This window comes from Cynocephalus volans, chromosome 8, assembly GCF_027409185.1.
Source record: "Cynocephalus volans isolate mCynVol1 chromosome 8, mCynVol1.pri, whole genome shotgun sequence".
NCBI classification, from domain to species: domain Eukaryota; kingdom Metazoa; phylum Chordata; class Mammalia; order Dermoptera; family Cynocephalidae; genus Cynocephalus; species Cynocephalus volans.
Genome location: NC_084467.1, coordinates 86,673,899 through 86,693,617, shown reverse-complemented (window position 1 = coordinate 86,693,617; position 19,719 = coordinate 86,673,899).

Below are 19,719 nucleotides of genomic sequence, written 5' to 3'. Positions count from 1 at the left end.
CTTTCCCCTGTAATTTTGATTCTGCTATTGAGTTCATCTAGTAAATTTTTTTAAATTTTGGTTACTGTATTTTTTTAGTTCTAAAGTTTCTTATTGGTTTTTCTTTATATCTTGTCTTTCTTTTATAAGACTTTCTATCTTCTGATTTGTTTCAAGAGTGTTCAGCCTTATTTCTTGGGGCATAGTTATAGCAGCTTGAAAATCTTTTCCTGGTAATTCCAAGCTGTGTGTTCTCTCGGTATGGCATCTGTTGTATTTTCCTTTGTGAGCTGATATTTTCCTGGTCCTTCATATGCCTGGTTCTTATTTGCATTGTATCCTGAATATTTTGAATATTAAGTCGTGAGACTCTGGGTCTTCTTTAAATCTTAGGTTGATGGTTAATTTTTATTCTTTAATTTTGTTTTAGTAGTTAGCCAACCTACTTAGGTTCAGGCTACTATTTCTAGCCCAGCTACTGTGGGCTGTTGTTCTAGTGAAAATCTTTATGACAACTCAATGGCTGGTCTCAGACCTGGAAGTGATATAGACCATAGTTCTCAAAGCCTTTGATATATTGTTCTGGGCCAGATCCATGCATGTGCAGCATAGAAATGTGAGTCCAGTAGTTATTACACCAGTTTATGCAATAGCTCTCTTGAATTCTCTTCTCTCTGAGATCTCCTCAACACTTTCTATTTCTCTGTGTCCGCATTTCATGGTCCTCTAGTCAGAAAGCCAGGCTTTTAGGTTCTCTATTTTGCCATTTCCTGAAATTGAGACTGTATTCAGGGCTATGCAGTGGGAGGACAGAGAGAGAATATAAAGCAAAATAAATTCATCCCTTGCTCTTAGATATAACTGCACCTTTGCTCATGAAATAAAAGTCTCAGCCCTTCATTATTTTAGGTGCCTGCCCAGACCATGTGCCACTAACATATAGCCTGGGGACAGGGGAAGGAGAGAAATGAAAATGAATTTACCTTTCTTTTTTGACTTTAGGAGTCTTTTTTCTAGGTTCCTGGTATAGAAAATGAGGCCTTCTCTGTCCTCACCAGTTTGCACTTCTAGGTTTCAGGTTGTATTTGAGTCCGTGGCAGGAGATACTGATGGTGGGGGGAAAAAAGGGACATTCACCTGTGGTTTAGGGGTACATTATATTTGCAATCAGTTGGAGAGACAGGGGAGTGAACTTACTACATCTTGGCTGGAAGTAGAATCTCTACAGAAATTACTTGAGCAAATATTCACATAATATCAAAATAACTTTTTAGATGCTATAGCCAAGGTCTAAAATAATTCTTACTAGTACATGAAAATATAAAATATCCTCAATGTGTTTGATATAATATATAACCATTTGTAAAGGCACAGTATAATAATATAGTCATTTTTAATACGATTTTTACGAGTATATATGTATTAAATTTAATTTATATTTTAAATTAAACCATTTTCCTGTGACAGATTTCAATTTTTTAAATGGTACCGATATTTATGTTTGTTAAGTGTCAAATTTATATTTCCCAAAACACACATAAAAACACTTGATAAAATTACAGAGAAAGAGAACTAAATAAAGAACTAATTAAAGAAGAAGAAAAAAAAGAATCATAGGAAAAAATAGTAAAATAGTTATAGAGATTAAAATGTTCAAAAGTTTAGCCATTCAACATATTTGGTATCGTGATCTATTAAACATATTGCCATTTGTTTTCCTCAATAACTTAGATTTATGATTAAAAGCTTCATTTTTCACTGTGTTGTAGGGATTGTTTCATTCCTTCAACTAGAAAAATGAATTCATATATCAGAAAGCAAATTAAAATTTAAGGAAAAAGGGCCCCAACAGTACACACTGGTGAAATCCAAGCAAGAAAAAGAAATATAAGGAAACGTAAATAGGTCTGTCTTGTTAAACAAATCTAAAGCACTACTCAAAGACTTTGCATAAGAGAAATACACCCTTTATGCCAGCTGTGGTTTCTGCCTATTGTTGAGTCTAATGAATGGTTATTTTCCTTCTGATGTTTATTCTAGAATAACAATAAAGTTCATTGATCTCAAATTCTAGGTTGTTTTTGCCAATCATCACCCACAGTTTTATACCGTCTTTTTTTTACATAATGTTTTTACATTTTCTTCAAATCTTCAAATAACAATTTTTTTAAAAGAAAGATTTCTTAGGTTCTAAAGTAATCATTTGTCACTCTATAACCAAAGCTAAAAATTCAGGGCAGCACATTTTCTTATGTTTTCTTTTGACATTGTGTAAGTGACATTTTGTTCTTTTATTTTTAAGTCATGTGCTAACAACCTGTTTTTCTCTGCTAAGCTTCAGAACATCTCTAAGGAAAAATAAAACGTATCTTTGGAAATAATATATTTTGTTAAAAGAAATGGAAGAAAGTGTTCTTTTACAATGATAGGTTGAAACCTAGTTCGTAATGCCCATAATGAACAGTTTATTTTCTCTGCTCTCAATATTTTATCTGAATGCAAAAATATGATATTCCTACTAAGTGATAAAATACTTTCACTGGATTTCAATGAAAATGGAGTTGCTGGATTAATCTGGACCCAATCTTCTTATCACCATAAGCTTCAATGAAACAGAAGCTTCACATCAGGAATATAAGGTAAGTGTAACAAGCTTTGGAAAAGGGTAACGTTACTTGACCTGGCTTGGAATAAGAAATTCTTATCCACATACACGTACTCTGTGCTCTATCAGCAAATGTTCTCAAATATCCTCAACTTAAACATTTCTTTTCATCCTGTTCTTATTGTTACCTTGTCTTTGTCTCTTTGTCTCTCTACATCAGTAAGAGAATTCTAACATGCTGGACAGAACATGTAAGCACCTTTGAACATTTACATCAACAAGATTATGTCATAAACGTAAGATTACATTAGTTTTAAAGTAAACTAGTGAATCAAGGGAGTTTGATTCCAATGTGGATGTTATCAGGCTTGTTTAAAAAATCTTACCAACATTTCTGCTTCTGAAATATGCACACACATACACACACAGTGATAGATCATGAACATAACCAGCACCATTTTAGGCAAGGCCAAGCACAAAATGGCCCTCAACCCCTCCCTGCTTCCTTTACAAGAAGCCTCTTCTGTGAAATAGAAAGTCTGTTTGCTTCCACATGGGTGCAGTGCCCCTCCCTCACAATGCCCCTCCTTGATTGCTTCAGCCTGACCTTGGCATCCTGCAGTCTATATAAGCTCTCCCACCCCCGGGCTGGGTGCTGCCCTCCATTTTGAGTGCAGCCTGGCAGATTTTATTCCTTTAATAAAGCTTGATCTGTACCCGGTGTTTTGGCTCACTTTCTTTCATTTTGGTGCCAAAACCTGGTAAGGGTCCTGGCCAGGACCTTCAGATGATCCCCTCTCTTGGGTTGATTGGCCCTCCTGGCTGCACTTCCCTAAACTGCCAAACTGGGTGCCTCTGGGACTCTCTCCTTTTTCCATTTCAGACCAATGCATCCAATATCGGCCTCAATTCAGGGTGAGTCAATGGGTCTGTCCTATTTCTATAGGTTCCCCTGACTACTCTCCATGACTACTGTCTACTCCCTATGAAGCCCAGGTGCCTGGCTGAGGGAACCCTTCTTATGCTCCCCAGCTATTGGAGGAAACTCCTGTAGCCAGTCAGTGGCTTTTCTGTTGAAAAGAAGGTGCATAGCAAAGAGGATGTTCTTTGTTGGCACTCTTCTTCTACTAGGACTGCCTATTTCCTTTCTCACCCTCTACATGGGATTCTCACAGGCCAAACCTCCATGCTCCATTTCTCTGGGCTGTCTCCTGGTCAATTTCCTCCACGTTCTACAACTCTGGGATGTCTACAATCTCTCAGCCTCCAGGGAGACATTAAAACCCAAAGGCTTCATTTTCTACTGAAATCAGGTTTGGCCTAAGTACAAACTAGACAATGGAACCCAATGGCCACAAAATGGCACTCTCAATTTAGATACTCTTAAAAATTTAGACAACTTTTGTCACTGAAATGTCAAAGTTGGAGAGATTCCTTATGTTCAAGCCTTCTTCTATCTTCAATCATGTCCTTATTTCTGTTAAAACTGTCCTATGTCTCAAATTCTCTGAGCCCATGCCCCACCTCCCCTTCTAGACTTGGATGATCTTTTGATCTGTCAGACCACTCTGCTCCCCAACCACCTCCTTATGCTTCAGGTCCTTCACCAGCCCCTTCACCTTTTCCCTCTCTTCCCCCTACCTGGTGTCGAGATGCTCTTCCTCAGCCACCTAACCCCTCTCCTTCTTCCCCTTCATCAGGTAACAACCCAACATCAGCTCTGGCTCCATTATACCCCCTCTGTGATGTTGCTGGGATGGAGGTAATTGTCTGGGTCCACATCCCCTTTTCTCTTTCCAATCTCTCCCAAATTGAAAAATGACTGGGGTCTTTCCAGTCCAACCTGAACACATATCTTAAGGAATTCAGATATCTCATCCAGTCTTATGATCTCATTTGGCATGATATTTTTATGATTCTCACTACTACTTTGTCGTCTGAGGACAGGGAGCAGGTCTGGATAACAGTCCAACAACAGGCAGATGAGGTACATGCCCAAAATAATAGGCAGCCTGTGGGAGCCATTGCTGTTCCTCACACAGACCCAAATTGGGACTACCAGGTGGGCCATGGGGACCAAAATCTCTGGGATAACATGATCACACACTTGATTTACAGCCTCCAAATGGCTGCTCACAAGTCAGTCAATCATGACAATCTTAGAGAAATCACACAGAGATCCACTTAAAATCCCAGTGAATTACTAACCCACCTTTCTGAGGCTTTACATAAATACACACGTGTAGACCCAAACTCCTCTGCAGGGATGGCCCTCTTACACTCTCATTTCATTACCCACTCAGCCCCTGATATTTGAAAAAAATTAAAAGAACTTGAGGATGGTCCAAATACCACCCAACAAGACCTCCTCAACATAGCTTTCAAGGTTTTTAACAATAGAGAGGGGGAGGAGAGGAAGGATTATTACAAAAGAGATCAGGCCAAATACCAACTCCTGGCTAATGTGATCCGTGGCTCACACATTCCAAAGCCAGCTGCCTCTATGGGCAAGCCACCTGGAAACTGCTTCAAATGCAGTCAACCAGGCCACTGGACACAGGCCTGTCATAACCCCAGGCTTTCTCCCAGGCCCTGTCCTCACTGCAAACAACCAGGTCACTGGGGAGTTGATGATGCCACTCCCCGGTGAGGGAGTGGCCCAGTCCCTAACCCACAACCTTTAGCTCTGCAGCCACCCCTACTGGAGCTTCTTGGCTTTACCCAAGAAGAGGACTAATGATGCCCAGGGCTTGGGGCCCCCATGGAGATCACCACCCATGAGCCCAGGGTAACTCTCCTCATAGCAGGTAAACCTATCTCTTTTGTCATCAATACAGGGGCCACTCACTTCACCCTTCCTGAATATGCAGGACCAATAACCCCATCCTCTATCACAATAGTAGGGGTCATGGGATCAGAATATTGCCCATGGATCACTCAACCCCTTTCCCACACCTTACACCACACCCAATTCACACACAAATTTTTAATAATGCCTCAATGCCCAACCCCCTTACTGGGATGGGACACTCTTTTCAAATTCAAAGCTACCCTTACGCTAGACACTTTAACTCTAGCTACAATACTCCTGTTACACGCCACCCAGACCTGGCCCCTGAGGCTTTCACCTTCCCCTCCCTCTCAGACAAGGTTAATCCTGTAGTATGGGATGCTTCTTCTCCCTCCATTGCTACACACCATTCCCCTATCCTTGTTAAGTGGTGGAACCCTTCTTTGTTCCCTAATGTTCCACAATACCCCATCACTAACAAACACCTAATAAACTTAAAACTCATCATTCACAAACTCCTTTCTTCTCATCTCTTATGGCCTACCCACTTACCTTTTAATACACCCATCCTTCTAGTTATAAAGCCTAATGGCTCATACCTTTTAGTTCAAGACCTCAGGGCCATTAATGTGGCTGTTTTACCCATAACCCCAATCGTTTCTAACCCCTATACTCTTCTATCCACAATCCCAACAACTTACTTGGACAGTTTTGCCCCGGGGATTTTGGGACAGCCCCCACTTTTTCGGCAAGGCTTTAGCATGAGACTTACCTGAGCTCCCTTTGGCTCCTAGCACTTTAATACAATATGTGGATGACATCCTCCTTTGTAGTCCCTGCTATGAGGATTCACAGGCCCACACTGTTGCTGTCCTTAATTTCCTGGCCTCCAGGGGATATTAAGTGTCCCCCAGCAAGGCCCAAATTTCTTCTCCTTCAGTCACCTATTTGGAAGTCCACCTCACTCCCAACACCAGAGAAATAACAGTGGATCACAAGAGTTTGATTTCTGAAGTCCCTACTCCTACCACAAAGGGTGAAATCCTTTCTTTCTTGGAACTAGCAGGGTATCTTCACCTATGGATTCCTAACTTTGGCATGCTAGCAAAACCACTTTATGAGACAGCCAAAGGGGTTCCTGCCATTTCCTTAGATCCCACAAAGCCCATTCATTCTCCCTTCCAGTGGTTGAAAGCCACTCTCCTTACAACCCCAGCTCTTTCTCTCTCAAACTTATCCCATCCGTTTGTCCTATACATCAGTAAAACCCAAGGATTGGCAGTTGGGGTTTTAGGACAAGTGACAGTTGCATACCTCTCTAAACAACTAGACACCACAGCCCAGGGATGGGCTCCTTGTTTATGGGCCTTGGTGGTAGCTGCTCTTTTAGCACAAGAAAGCTCTAAACTAACTTCTGGACAACAAACAGTTACTTGTTCCCCCCAGCATCTTCAAGACCTTCTCAGCCATAAGGCCATGTCAATTCTTTCCCCTTCCTGCCTACAACTTATCCATCTTACCTTCATTGAAAATTCCCAGTTCTACCACAATTACTTGAAGTTGATACGACAAGCAAACAGAAAGGACATTGTTGGGGGGAGGGGGGGAGGGAGGGAGGTTTTGGTGATGGGGAACAATAATCAGCCACAATGTATATCGACAAAATAAAATTTAAAAAAAAATTAAAAAAATAAAAAATAAATTAAAAAAAAATTCCCAGTTCTCCTTTAAACCTCACTCTAACTTAAATCCCGCCACTCTCAACCCTGTATCACAACCCTTAGAACATAATTGCAGGGAGGCTTTAGACCTCTTTCTCAATCCCATTTCACACATCTCCCCACATCCCATTGCATGGTTCATAGATGGGAGTGCCACCTCCACGTCCTCCCCCTGGGTGGGTTATGCCATAGTAAATCTAACACAAACTATTGAGGCTGCCCTCAACCCCTAACACCAGTTCCCAACAGGCAGAACTCATTGCCCTCACCCGTGCTCTCACTCTAGCAAGTAACAAATGAGTCAATATATACACTGACTCTAAGTATGCTTACCAAATCCTACACTTCTGTGCAGCCATATGGAAGGAGAGAGGATACATGACCACTCAAGGAGGGCCCATAAAAAAATGGACATTTTATCAAGATACTTCTTGAGGCTGTGCAACTCCCAAAGGAGGTTGAGGTTATACACTGCAGAGGACTCCAAACCTCCAATGACCCCATAGCCCAGGGAAAAAAATTGGCAGATCTAACCACAAAACACACTGCTCAACCTTCAATCCAACACCTCCTTACACTTCATCCACTTTAGGACCCCCAAAACTGAAAATCTCCAGGACCATTACTCTTCTCCTAATCCCAGAAGAAGGATGATCTTTCCCCCAGCAATTATCTTCTCATTCCTGCAGGCCCGCTTCACATCCTTCACACAGGAGCTGCTCCAAGACTGGTCCCAACCCTCCACCTCCAGTGTTGAAGACATCCTTGAGTGGGTAACGGAATTAGCTTGGAAGGGCGCCCTCTGTGATTCCACCCCCGATGAGGTTACTTTCTACTCCTTTTTCCTACTATGCACCTTCTCGACCTCTCAGCCACTGAACACTTGCCTTCTCTCTTCCTCCTGCTTCTTTTCCTAACTCAGACATATGCCACACCCTGTTCACAATGTATAACCAAGGTCTTGGTGGGTGGAAGAACACTTTCCAACCTCCTGGGTCTGCCACCCAGAATCCTCAGGGTAATTCTACAGGACACATTCACATCCCTGACATACGTTCCCACAACATGCTATGACCAGACAACCGCCACATCATGTTGTTACGGAGGTAGAAACTACTGGATAGCTCTCTCCAAAGGGGATTCTGCTGGAGTCCAGTGGCCCCTGCTGACAAAAACATTTCTGCTTCACCCAAACCACTCACCTAGGCTATAGTGATAGGAGAGGACTTCAGGACAAAACACATCAGACCCTTCACCATGATGGGGCTTAGCCTTCTTCTTGGTCCCTGCCTCATTCGGTGTTTCTCTAGTTTCTTACAGGAACGTATGCAGGCCTTCACCAACCAAAAGGTCACTGAACTCTTCATGGGAGGAGGATATCAGCCCCTCAGAATCAGTGACCCTTCCCCAGAATAATACAGCGTCCCCCCATGAAACCAATACCCCACCACCTAATTGTTTTACCCGCCAGCATTAATCTTTTATTTTTTTTCATATCTTCGCCCATCTCCAGCAGGAAGTAGCTTCAGAAGAATGAGACCTCTGCCCCTTTTCCCTTCTCCATATACTTAAAAGGCAGGAATGATGGATCTTGGACATAGCCAGCACCATTTTAGGCAAGTCCAAGCACAAAATGGCCCTCAACCCCTCCTTGCTTCCCTTTACAGAATCCTTGTGACTTCTGCGAAATAGCAACTTTTTTTGCTTCCACATCGGTGCAATGCCCCTCCCTCACAATGCCCCTCCTTGGTTGCTTCAGCCTGGCTTTGGTACTCTACAGTCTATATAAGCTCTCCCACCCTCGAGCCTGGTGCTGCCCTCCATTTTGAGTGCAGCCTGGCAGATTTTCTTCCTTTAATAAAGTTTGATTGGTACCCAGCATTTCGGCTCACTTTCTTTCACAGAGATGTAGCAATAATAATGTTTACTCATTCAATAAATATGATTTGAGTACCTACTATATGCCAAGCAGTATTGTAGGCATTAAGGACAATGTGAACAACAGTAAACGAATGAGATAAAAATGTCTGTCAAAAGAACTTACATTCTACTTAAATAAGACAGCCAGTTAACATGGTAAATAAATTATAAATATATTAGAAAATATTAAGTAACATAAAACAATCAGGATAAGTCTGCCAGCCAGGGTTAAGGTTGCAAGATTAGAGTCTACTGACAAATTGAATGTCAGGAGTGTAAAAAGAAATGAGTCATGGATGAATCTAAGATTTTTGGACATAAAAGCTGAAAGAATGAAGTACTCAGTAACAGACATAGAAGACTAAAGGAGAAGATTTTTGGAGGGAGTATGAGGCATTCAGGAGTCTGTTTTGAGCTTATCAAACTTATAATATCCATTAGAAATCCAAGTTGAGATATCAAGAAAGTATTTGGATATATAATTTTGGAGATAAGGTGAGAGATTTGGGCTGAAGACATACATCTGGACATTCTCAATATATGGATGGTATTTAAAGCATTTAAACTACTTACAGTCACTAAGGGAATGAATGCAGAGAGATTAGAGAGAAAAATGCTTTGGAAGAGTTACCTGTACTCATTGAATCTACTTCCCATTTTCTTATTCTCTCCTGAACCCACGCCAGTCTGGATTTTGCCCCAGTACCCCAGCAAATAAACTCTTACCAAGAAAATAATGACCATTATGTTGACAAACTCGATTGCCAAAGCCCAGTTTTCATCTTACTCGACCTCTCAGAACCATTTGTCACTGTTGATCATGCTTTCCTCCTTGAAACTCTTTCTTCACTTGGATTCCAGGATACCACACATTTCCTGGTTTACCTTACTGACTACTCTTAAGCCTCCTATGCTATATTTCCTCATCTTCTAAACTTTGAATAATGACATGTCCCAACTCAGTTCTCAGACATCTTCTTTATTTATACTCATTCTCTAGGTGTTCTCCAGTCCGATGACTTTAAATTCCATTAATATGCTAACAGCTCCCAAATTTATATTCTGGACCTCTTTCCTAAACTCTAGCCTTGTCGATCTGGTTGCTTATTAGACCTTTCCATCCGGATGTTGTCGTAGCCTGAGTCATGGAGCTTGTACTCCATTATTTTATTATGAAATACTATCCCAGGGATAAAGAATGAAGGATAAGGAAAGCAAAGAAGGAAATTAGAGAGAGCCAAAATAAGGATGCATTATGGAACTAACTACTTTTAAGTGTGACTAATTGTCCAATCCTTTGGAACACCCCTGCATTTCAGGACCATGTGTGCATGGAGAAAGGGAGAAGAATGTATTCACCAGTTTCTGTCTCTCATCGGTCAAGGATTAAACAGGAGGGCCATCATCTATTTTCCCCCACTTATAGGTGCCATATGTGTGGGTAACATGTGGGGCCTTCAGCATCCTACATCATGTTGTCTACAGAGAATCCCCAAGGAAGCAGACAAAATAGTTAAGGCATGGGCTGTAGGTGCCACTGTTGAGAAATGCTAGCTGATAAATGGTAAGACTCTGAACAGCTTGTTGCTAGAATGTTGTGGTCTATAATGGTGGTAATGATGAGCTGGCATTCAGACTGTAGGAATAGTTTGTCATTCTTGGTGTGCTACCATCAAGAGGTAAGTGTGCTAGGCTGTGTTGTTAAGAAGGGTGCATAACTCAATCCAATAGAGATTTCTGTAAGATCTCAAATTTTACATGTTCCAAATGAATGTCTAATTGTCTACTTACAAACTCATTTCTTCCACATTAATTTCTATTCCCTCCCTATAGATATCCATCCTCAACTTAGAATCATCCTTAACTTATTTTCTCTCGCACACCACATCTACTCTGTTAGGAAATCAGTTATAACTAACTCACTTTTTTCCCTACATTATTCCTCTTTTAGGTCACTGCAAAGTCCACCAGGAAGGCTTCCTGCTTTTATCCTTGCCTTCCCAAGGAAACTCATCTGTGAGAATAATTCTTTTAAAATTTAAGTCAGATCATGCCCGCCTTCTGCTCAGAGCTTTAGAAAGGCATCCACACTCGCTCAGAGTAAAGTCCCAAGAACTCTCAAGGTGCTCTGTGATCTGCTCCCACCCTGATAATTTTTCCAACCACTCTTCTCCACATCCTCTCTGCACCAGTCATACAGATTTCCTTCCTGCTCTTCAAACAGGTGAAACATAGTTTCCACAGTCTTCATACCTGTAGTTTCTTCAGACTGGAATGTTATTCTGTAAGACATTCTGCATAGCTCCTTCCTTCACTTTCTTCAGGTCTTGGCTCAAATGTCATTGCCCGAGAGATGCTTTCTCTGACCACCCTGTATAATAGTAGCACTGCCCACAGCCACCCCGCCCCACACCGGAGCATTGCTTCTCTCATTCCCTTCCAAGTGCGCAACAGCACACCTCCTTACCTGAGATTTATATTTATTTCTTTATTCTCTCTCTGTCTCACTACGATGTACATTTCTTTAAAGCAGAGAATTTTTCTTCTGTGTTTACTACTGAATCCCTAATATCTAGATCAACGTTTGCCACATAGTAAGTACTTAATGAATATACATTGAATAAAAATGACATGGATGGCATTCTTTGCACTATATGAATCATGTTTTGTTTTTTCTTTTTCCTCATTATATCATTAGCAGAATAGAACTTCAGCATCTGTCTGCAGAAAATACAGCCCAACTTCACCCATAATCCTTCAAAATTCAACAAAAGGAAATGAAAAAAGAAGGCATCAAATATATTCAATTTCCTGTTAGCATTCATTGTCTGGTTTACTTTAAAACCCACTGACTTCTTTTACAATGTTTAATAAGGTGGACAAGAATACTATCAAGTTTTTCTCAGCATGCTGGTAGATGAAATGTAAGGAAAATTAAATATACTGTAATAATTTCCCCAAGTAATCACTATCTTCTTATTATGCCAAATGGAAGGCAGTAAGATATTATGACTGCTTGTAAAACTTTGAATTAGTCTAAAGACTCCTCTAAAGGACACATAAAATAAATTCTTTATAGTATTCTATAAATAGCCAAAAATGAAATGGTACTTTACACATTTGTAAGACCAATTTTCACTTTTAGAAATTATCAATTTCTTGCATAGCACAGTCAGCACACAGATACAGAACACTGAATTCCTATTTCTAGATTTTCATCTTTCATCCATGTCAAACATCTGAACATGTTGAACCATGAATATTCTATACATTTCATTATATTAATTAGTTAGATCAGTTGTTGAACTCAAAGAGATTGTTGAACAACCTGTATCATTTATAATTACTGTAATGATACAACAGATACAATTTATTGATCATTTAAGACAAAAACCATATCATATTTCTCTCTTGCTTAAAACATACCGAAAGGTTTCCATTACACACATTTGCTCCACCTACTCACCAACACTTGAAATGGTCAATATTCCAAATATAACCTTTCTATAGGGTGTATAGTAGTATCCCATTGTTACAAATTTTATTTCCCTAGTGATTAATAATGTCCAACTTTTTTTGTTCATGTGTTTATTTGCCATCCATATAACTTTTTTGGTGGTGTCTATCCAAATCATTAGCCCCAAATATCATCTATCTTGGTAAATGTTTTAAGTGGGCTTTAAAAGAGTATCTGCTGTTGTTGAATGAAGTGTACAATAAATGTCTATATCTACTTGGTTTTCATTTTACTCATTCTACATGTTAAAATCTTTTGGTATAATTAAAACATTTTCTGTTTCTTCTTGCAGTTCTTCATGTATTTTGCTTTGCATACTTTCCTTTACAGATTTTTAAATAAAGCATTTAACAATGTTATGTCCTATTGATGAATTGACCCTTTTTCTCATCAGGAAATGGCAATTTTTATTAGATAACATTTTTGCTCCAAAATCTACTTTTTTGTTTTTAATATAAACACTCTAGCTTTCTTTTGACTAATGTTAGCTTTCTCCACCATTTTACTTTTAAACGACTTATATATTTATATTTAAAGTGTGTTTCCTCTTTGTTGAATATAACTGGATCTTCTTTTTTAATCTAATCCATTAATCTGCATTACACATGGAGTGTTTGTAATACACCCTATATATTAACATGCTTTTGGATATGGTTTGCTACATGTCTTTTAGTTGTTGCATCTGTTCTTTATTCCATTTTATCTTCTTTTCCTATTTCATTTTATTTCCCATCAGATTAATTATGTATTTTTTATGATTTCACTTTTTCATTTATTTATATTAGCTGAATTTTTTTTTCAGTTGTTAAAGGTATGTCGCATACATATTTAGTAATTGTTAAAGGTGTATAGCATACATGTTCAGCTTATTGTAGTCTCCATTCAAGTAATAGTCCATCACGTTATATGCATAAGAATCTCAAATAATTGTATATCATTTTTTTTGTATAATATAAGAACCTTACAATGGCATTTTTCTTTTTCTCCTTCTCTCTTATACATTCTGCTATTGTTGTCATACATTTTACTTAAATGCGTATTATAAACCCCATAATAAATTGTTATTATTTTTGCTTTAAGTAGTTAACTAATTTTAAAGATATCTTAAAAGGTAATAAAATATGTATTTTATATTTATCCACACACTTATAATTTCCAGTGCTATTCATTTCTTTCTATAAATTCAGATTTTCATCTGGTATCATTTTCCTTCAGGAATTCCTTCAATAATTCTTGTAGTGCTAATTCGTAGTAATGAATTCTTGCAACATTTTTATGTCTGAAAAGGTCTATATTTCACCATTGTTTTGAATGAAATTCTAGACTGACAGTGTTTTCCCATTCATTCTTTAAAGTTATTGCTTCACTCTCCTCTGGCTTATATTATTTCAGACAAGAAGTTTGTTGTTATTCAGTGTCCCTGGCCTCTACTCATTAGATACCAGTAGCAAACTCACTTCTCCAGTTTTGACAATCAAAAGCATATCTAGACATTTCCAAATGTCCCATAAGGAGGACAAAATAACCCCCAATTGAGAACCACTTAGTATATGTATTGTGTTTTTCTTTTCTAGCTGCTTTTAAGATTTTTCTTTTTTTTTTTATAACTGACTGTAAGCAATTTTGTTACGAGGTAACTTGCAGTAGTTTTGGTTCCCCCACCCCCCCACACACACACATTTCTTGTGCTTGGCATCTTTAAGCTTTTTGGAACTCTCAGTTAATGGGTTTTGTCAAATTGGAACTTTTATGGCCATTACTTTTAAAAATATTTTTCTGTCCTTTTCTTTTTCTCCTCTCCACCAGAAGATCCAATTACATGTATATTCTCCTGCTTGAATTTTTCCTGCACCTCAATGATGCATAGTGGTTTTTCTTTTCTTTTTTTTCCCAGTCTTCCTTCTCTCTGTGGTTCATTTTGAATAATTTCTATTGCTATGTCTTCATGTTCACTAATTTTTTTATTCCGTAGTTTCTAATGTACTGTTTATTCCCTCCACTGAATTTTTCATTTTAGAAATTGTATTTTTGATCTCTAGATGGTTATTTGGGTCTTTTAAAAATATCCTCTATGTATCTATTTAGAGGATAGATACACTCAACCTTTCTTTAAATATTTTAAACATACAGGCTACAGTTATAATAATTGTTTTGAAGTCCTTGTCTACTAATTCCATCATATGTTCCATTTCAGGGTCAGTGTCTACTAACCTCTTTTCTTCCCATATGGCACTTATTTTTGATCCTTTGCATATCTAGTAATTTTTGGTTTAATGCCAACATTGTAAATTTTACTTTGTTGGGCACTGGATATTTTTATATTTTTATAAATGTTCTTGAGCTTTATTCTGGTGTGCAGTTACTTGGGATAAATTTAGTTCTTTCCAGGTTGCATTTATGTGTTGTTACGTGGGTACAGAAAATCCTTTAGGCTAGAGATAATTTTGCCCCACTCTTGAAACAATACCCTTCTGTACTCTAACCAAAGTACCTTGAATTATGAAGTTAACTTCTCTGGCTGGTAGAAACTCAAACTGTTCTCAGCTTTGTGTTAGCCCTTGGGATTGTTCTTCTTGCTCCTTTTGGGAGATTCTTTCCCCATCCTTGGGTAGTGCTGTGGTTTGAATGTCTCCTTCCAAACTCTTGTTGAAATTTAATTGCCATGGTGACAGCATTAAGAGGTGGGGCCACTAGTAGATGATTCAGCCATGAGGGCTCTGCCTTCATGAACAGATTGTCATTATTTCAAGAGTGGGCTCCTCACAATGAGAGTAGGTTGTTATAAAAGTGGGCTGGGCCCTCTCTTGCTCTCTTGTCCTTCAGCTTTCTGCCATGGAATAGAATAACAAGAAAGCCCTCACCAATGCTGAGCAGATGCTGGTGCCATGCACTTGGACTTCCCAGCCTCCAGAATCATGAGCCAAATAAATTTCTTTTCTGTATTAATTACTCAGTTTGTGGTATTTTGTTATAGTAACACAAAATGGATGATGAAGTTAGACAGTTTCTTCACACATTTTTCTGGTCAGTACTCAGCTAAAGACTCAGATGAGGACCCTCTACAGATCTCTGGGAGCTCCAGAGAAACTCTTCCTATCATGTACTCTGTCTTGAGAACTCTAGCTTCTGTGGCCTCCCCAGGCTCCTGGCTTATTTCCTTAACTCACAGAAGCTGATGGGCTCTGTTTGGCTTCCCCTTCTGTGAGGCACTGCGAGGAAATCCTCTTCAGGCAGGGACAATTATTGATTTCACTGCCTTTGATTATTCTCTCTCAGATTGAAACATTTCTTACATTTTGACATGTTTTTTAGTTGCGTATGGTATAAGGGCATGTCCCATCCCTGTTACCTCTTTCTGGCCTTAAGCAGAAAATCACATGAAGTTTTTGAAATATAAAAGATTTGTTCCATGCCTGAGAAAACTAACACTGGCTTTATGGTACCAGAAGATTAAACAGGTGATGAATACAGTACATAGGTTTTGAAGAAATGTTCTATGCATATCCTCAGAAACAAAAAGCTATTACCTTTTGGATAATTTCAAGTGAATTACACATGAAAGGTTGAGAAAATTATATTCACCACAATTTCTTCCAGGGAGAATGATAAATGTTCTTGGAAAAAGTTCTTTTATAAGCCCACTTGAGACTTGGGTACGGTCTCCAAAATTCAGTCTTCAAAAGATTCCCAGGTGTGTAGCAATAAGAGATAAGGGGTGGGAACTTTGGTTGTCAGAGAAAAGAGAAAAGAATAGGGAAGAGAGAGGGGAAAAGGACTAGGTGATGTCATTGTATGAGGCAGGCTCTTTTTACATCTCTAATCATTAGTAAAAGTTTGGAAAACTATGAAATGTTGTGTGAAGGTTAATTCTAGGTGTCAACTTAGTTAGATGAAGGAATGCTGAGAAACCTGATAAAGCAATCTTTTCAGATGTGTCCATGAGGGGGTTTCCAGCAGAGATTAGTATGAGAGTCTGAGTGGACTGGGTAGGAAAGACCCACCCTCAGTGTGGGTGGGAACCATCCAATCCACTGGAGGTCCCAAGAGAACAAAAGACACAGGAAAGACGTGAATCTCTCTCTCTCTATCTCGATCTGCTGGAGCTGGGATACACTCTTCTCTCCTGTCCATGGACATCAGAGCTTGAGACTCTTCAGCTTTTGGGTTCCAGGACTTACACCAAGGACACCATCAGCTTCCCTGGTTCTGAGGCCTTTGGACTTGGACCAAGTCATGCTACCTGCATCCAGTTTATAGACGGCCTATCGTGAGTCTTTTCTTTGTAGCCATCTGAGCTAATTCCCCTAATAAATCCCTCTCATATAATTATAACATATCCTATTGATTCTGTCTCTCTGGAGAACCCTGACTAATACAAGTTGTAAATGACAATTTTTTCCAGTGTGAGAAGAAACTCTGAGGATGTGAACTCCTACATCCAGAGTTAGTTACAATAGACACAACTGTGAGATAATTGGTACAGAATATACTGGGTTGTGTGTTCAGTTTTGAAAATGGACTGCTTGGGATGATTGGGAAATGTACTGAATTTTAAAACTTGTTATGCACTATTTAGAAACTTTTAAGTTGTAGGAGACAGGCCTGAATTTGAATCTAGGCTCTTTTTGAACTTCTGTTTATGGAATTTTAAGTGGACGGCATATATAAGGTACATTCCCAGATAAACATTTAGTAAACTAATATTACCTGTGATGATAGTGATGATAATGATGAAGAACATACCTAGCGCAGCAGCTGCCAGGTTGTAGGTTCTCAATAAGTTATAACCCCATGCTAGTATAGTAATTATCAGCATTAGTTGTAGCATAGCATTATTTAAATATTAGGCAAAGGTTTTTCTGTTGACACTTGTTTATATAAGAAAAAGATAAAAAATGAGTATGGGTATGGGTGAGCAAAGATGTGTTTTTCCATATTTTTTAACTGGTGGTACTAAAATAAAACTGATACTAGAAACAGGGCCATAATCACAGCACTTTGTGTCCATTTCCAGAAAGATATATTAGAGTCATTAGGAAATTGAGATCAGAAGATGATATAACCCATTATCTTCTCCTAAAAAAGCTTTGTTTATAATGAACATTTACATGAGTTTTCTGGTAAATACAAGTTTGGACTTTGATCAAAATTCAGGCCATGCTGATTCTATGATTCTAGGGCATTCCATAGGGACTCTTGACCCTCTAGAAAAGTATAAATGTGCATTGTTCTCTGGATTGGCACAAATATAAAACCCCAGGACTCTTAGGGAATATGTGTTTATAAATTATGAACAAAGAGGAAAAATTTTGTTGTTTAAAGAATACTTCACAACAAATTCCGTACTTCAAGGAATCTATAGTTAACAGAGTGAACAGTGAAGGCAAATAAAGCAGTTTAACACAAACATGTTTGTGTTAAATTGCTTTACATTGTGTTTTCCCATAAATACCACTTATGACAGAGACCATCACATCTTCCCAAGAAGTACTTTTGTCAAAATCTTAATTAGTCACTGAGATTGTTCAAAGAAGTAACGGCCTCTTAAATGCTTTACTATTAAGGTAAATGTGAAGTGCTATTATTTCTAACAACATTAAGTGCTGGCCATGTTATGGCAGGCTAGTTCTGTCTGCAGTTAACCTGACACAGAGTAGCATAGATACAGTATTCTTTACCCTTCTTTCTTTTTCTTCTCAGTTAAAGTTGTCACGTCATCTCTTTGCTGTTTTATTAAAGCATCAGTTAATTCAAAGTTGCTATATAACACTTTCTTCATAATTACTGGTATATTTTATTCTTTATTTTACTTCCATTCTTAAATTCGTGCTTCAGAAATATAAATTCACCACATTTTAACTGTAAATAATCAGGTGTAACTGTGACAATGTAGTTGCAAATTCCTTTCTTGTTTTCTTTACAAAGGCAGTTTCTAGTATATTGAAATTTCTACTGTATCCTCCCCCTTTTGTTTTTGCTGTGTTCCAGCTTTCTCCTCTATTTTTGCTGAAAATCCTAACACAAAACTCTATGCCAGAATTTTTTTTCCTCCTGAAAGCTGGAAAAAATCATTGAGTTTCAAGACTGTGAAAATTGACTACGCCTTGACTTTTCCCAAAATGACTCACAATGCTTTTTGCCAGACAGATTCTAGGACCAGTTAGTTTATGATCAAAACTTACAGATGGTACTTATAGAAGACTAACCAGCAGGGCATTTTTCGAGAATGTCAAGATCAAAAACTATAATTAAAGGTTATTTGGGGAAAAGCCAGAGTTCCCATCACTAACTCTACAGGAGAAAGAAAAAAATAAAAAGAAGAAACGATTTTGTGACAAAGTAATTGCTGACAAAAATATTGTAACCCAATATGTCATTTGAAACAATTTAATTTCTGTTTTTTTTTCATTGCAGAACCTTGGCTTTCAAGTGATGGTTAGGGTTATAGCATGTAATGGTGACTTTTCCTTAAGATCGTAGGTTATTTCACAGCTGTCAACGTTACACAGTCATCTTCCCTGTCGCCAGTTACTGTAGCTCGTCCCTGCTAGTTGATATCTTTATGCCAAATCCTCATAATATTTAATCACCACAGGAAGGAGGTCTAGTGACGGCAAGCCTATGATGAAGTGATGAAATTTTTACCTCTTAAGAATGTACAAGTGAAAATTTCATGCACTGAGGCAAAAGCAGGAAAATAATGAATATCTATAGTTTAATTTTCATGCATCACTGCTTGTGGCAGTAAAATAAATACCAGTGTAAGTAATAGAGTAGTTAAAGGGGTGGGCTAGTGGTTTAAAGAAGAGAATTAATATCCATGATTAAAATTGCATGTATCATTGCTAAGGGCTGTGAAAATATGTTGATTGCCTGACAATGTCTGTTTCAGGGGCAGAGAAGGAAAATTTATAATTTAATAGTAATTTCTCTCTTTTATTGTATAAAACAAACCAAATTCCTCACTCTATAGTGTTGTTAACAATAAATGAATTCCATGGATATCTGTTTTTGAAAATGTACAAGTTTAATTGTACTTATGTTTTCACGTACTAAGTAGTTTTTCAATCATTTTTTGCTTAAAACCCTGTGTCAACCAAACTAATCTTGTATGTCTACAGGTTCATCTTTTTTATTCTTCATTGATTCTGTAAACTCCAGGTAACAGTTCTTGATCATAGGGTAT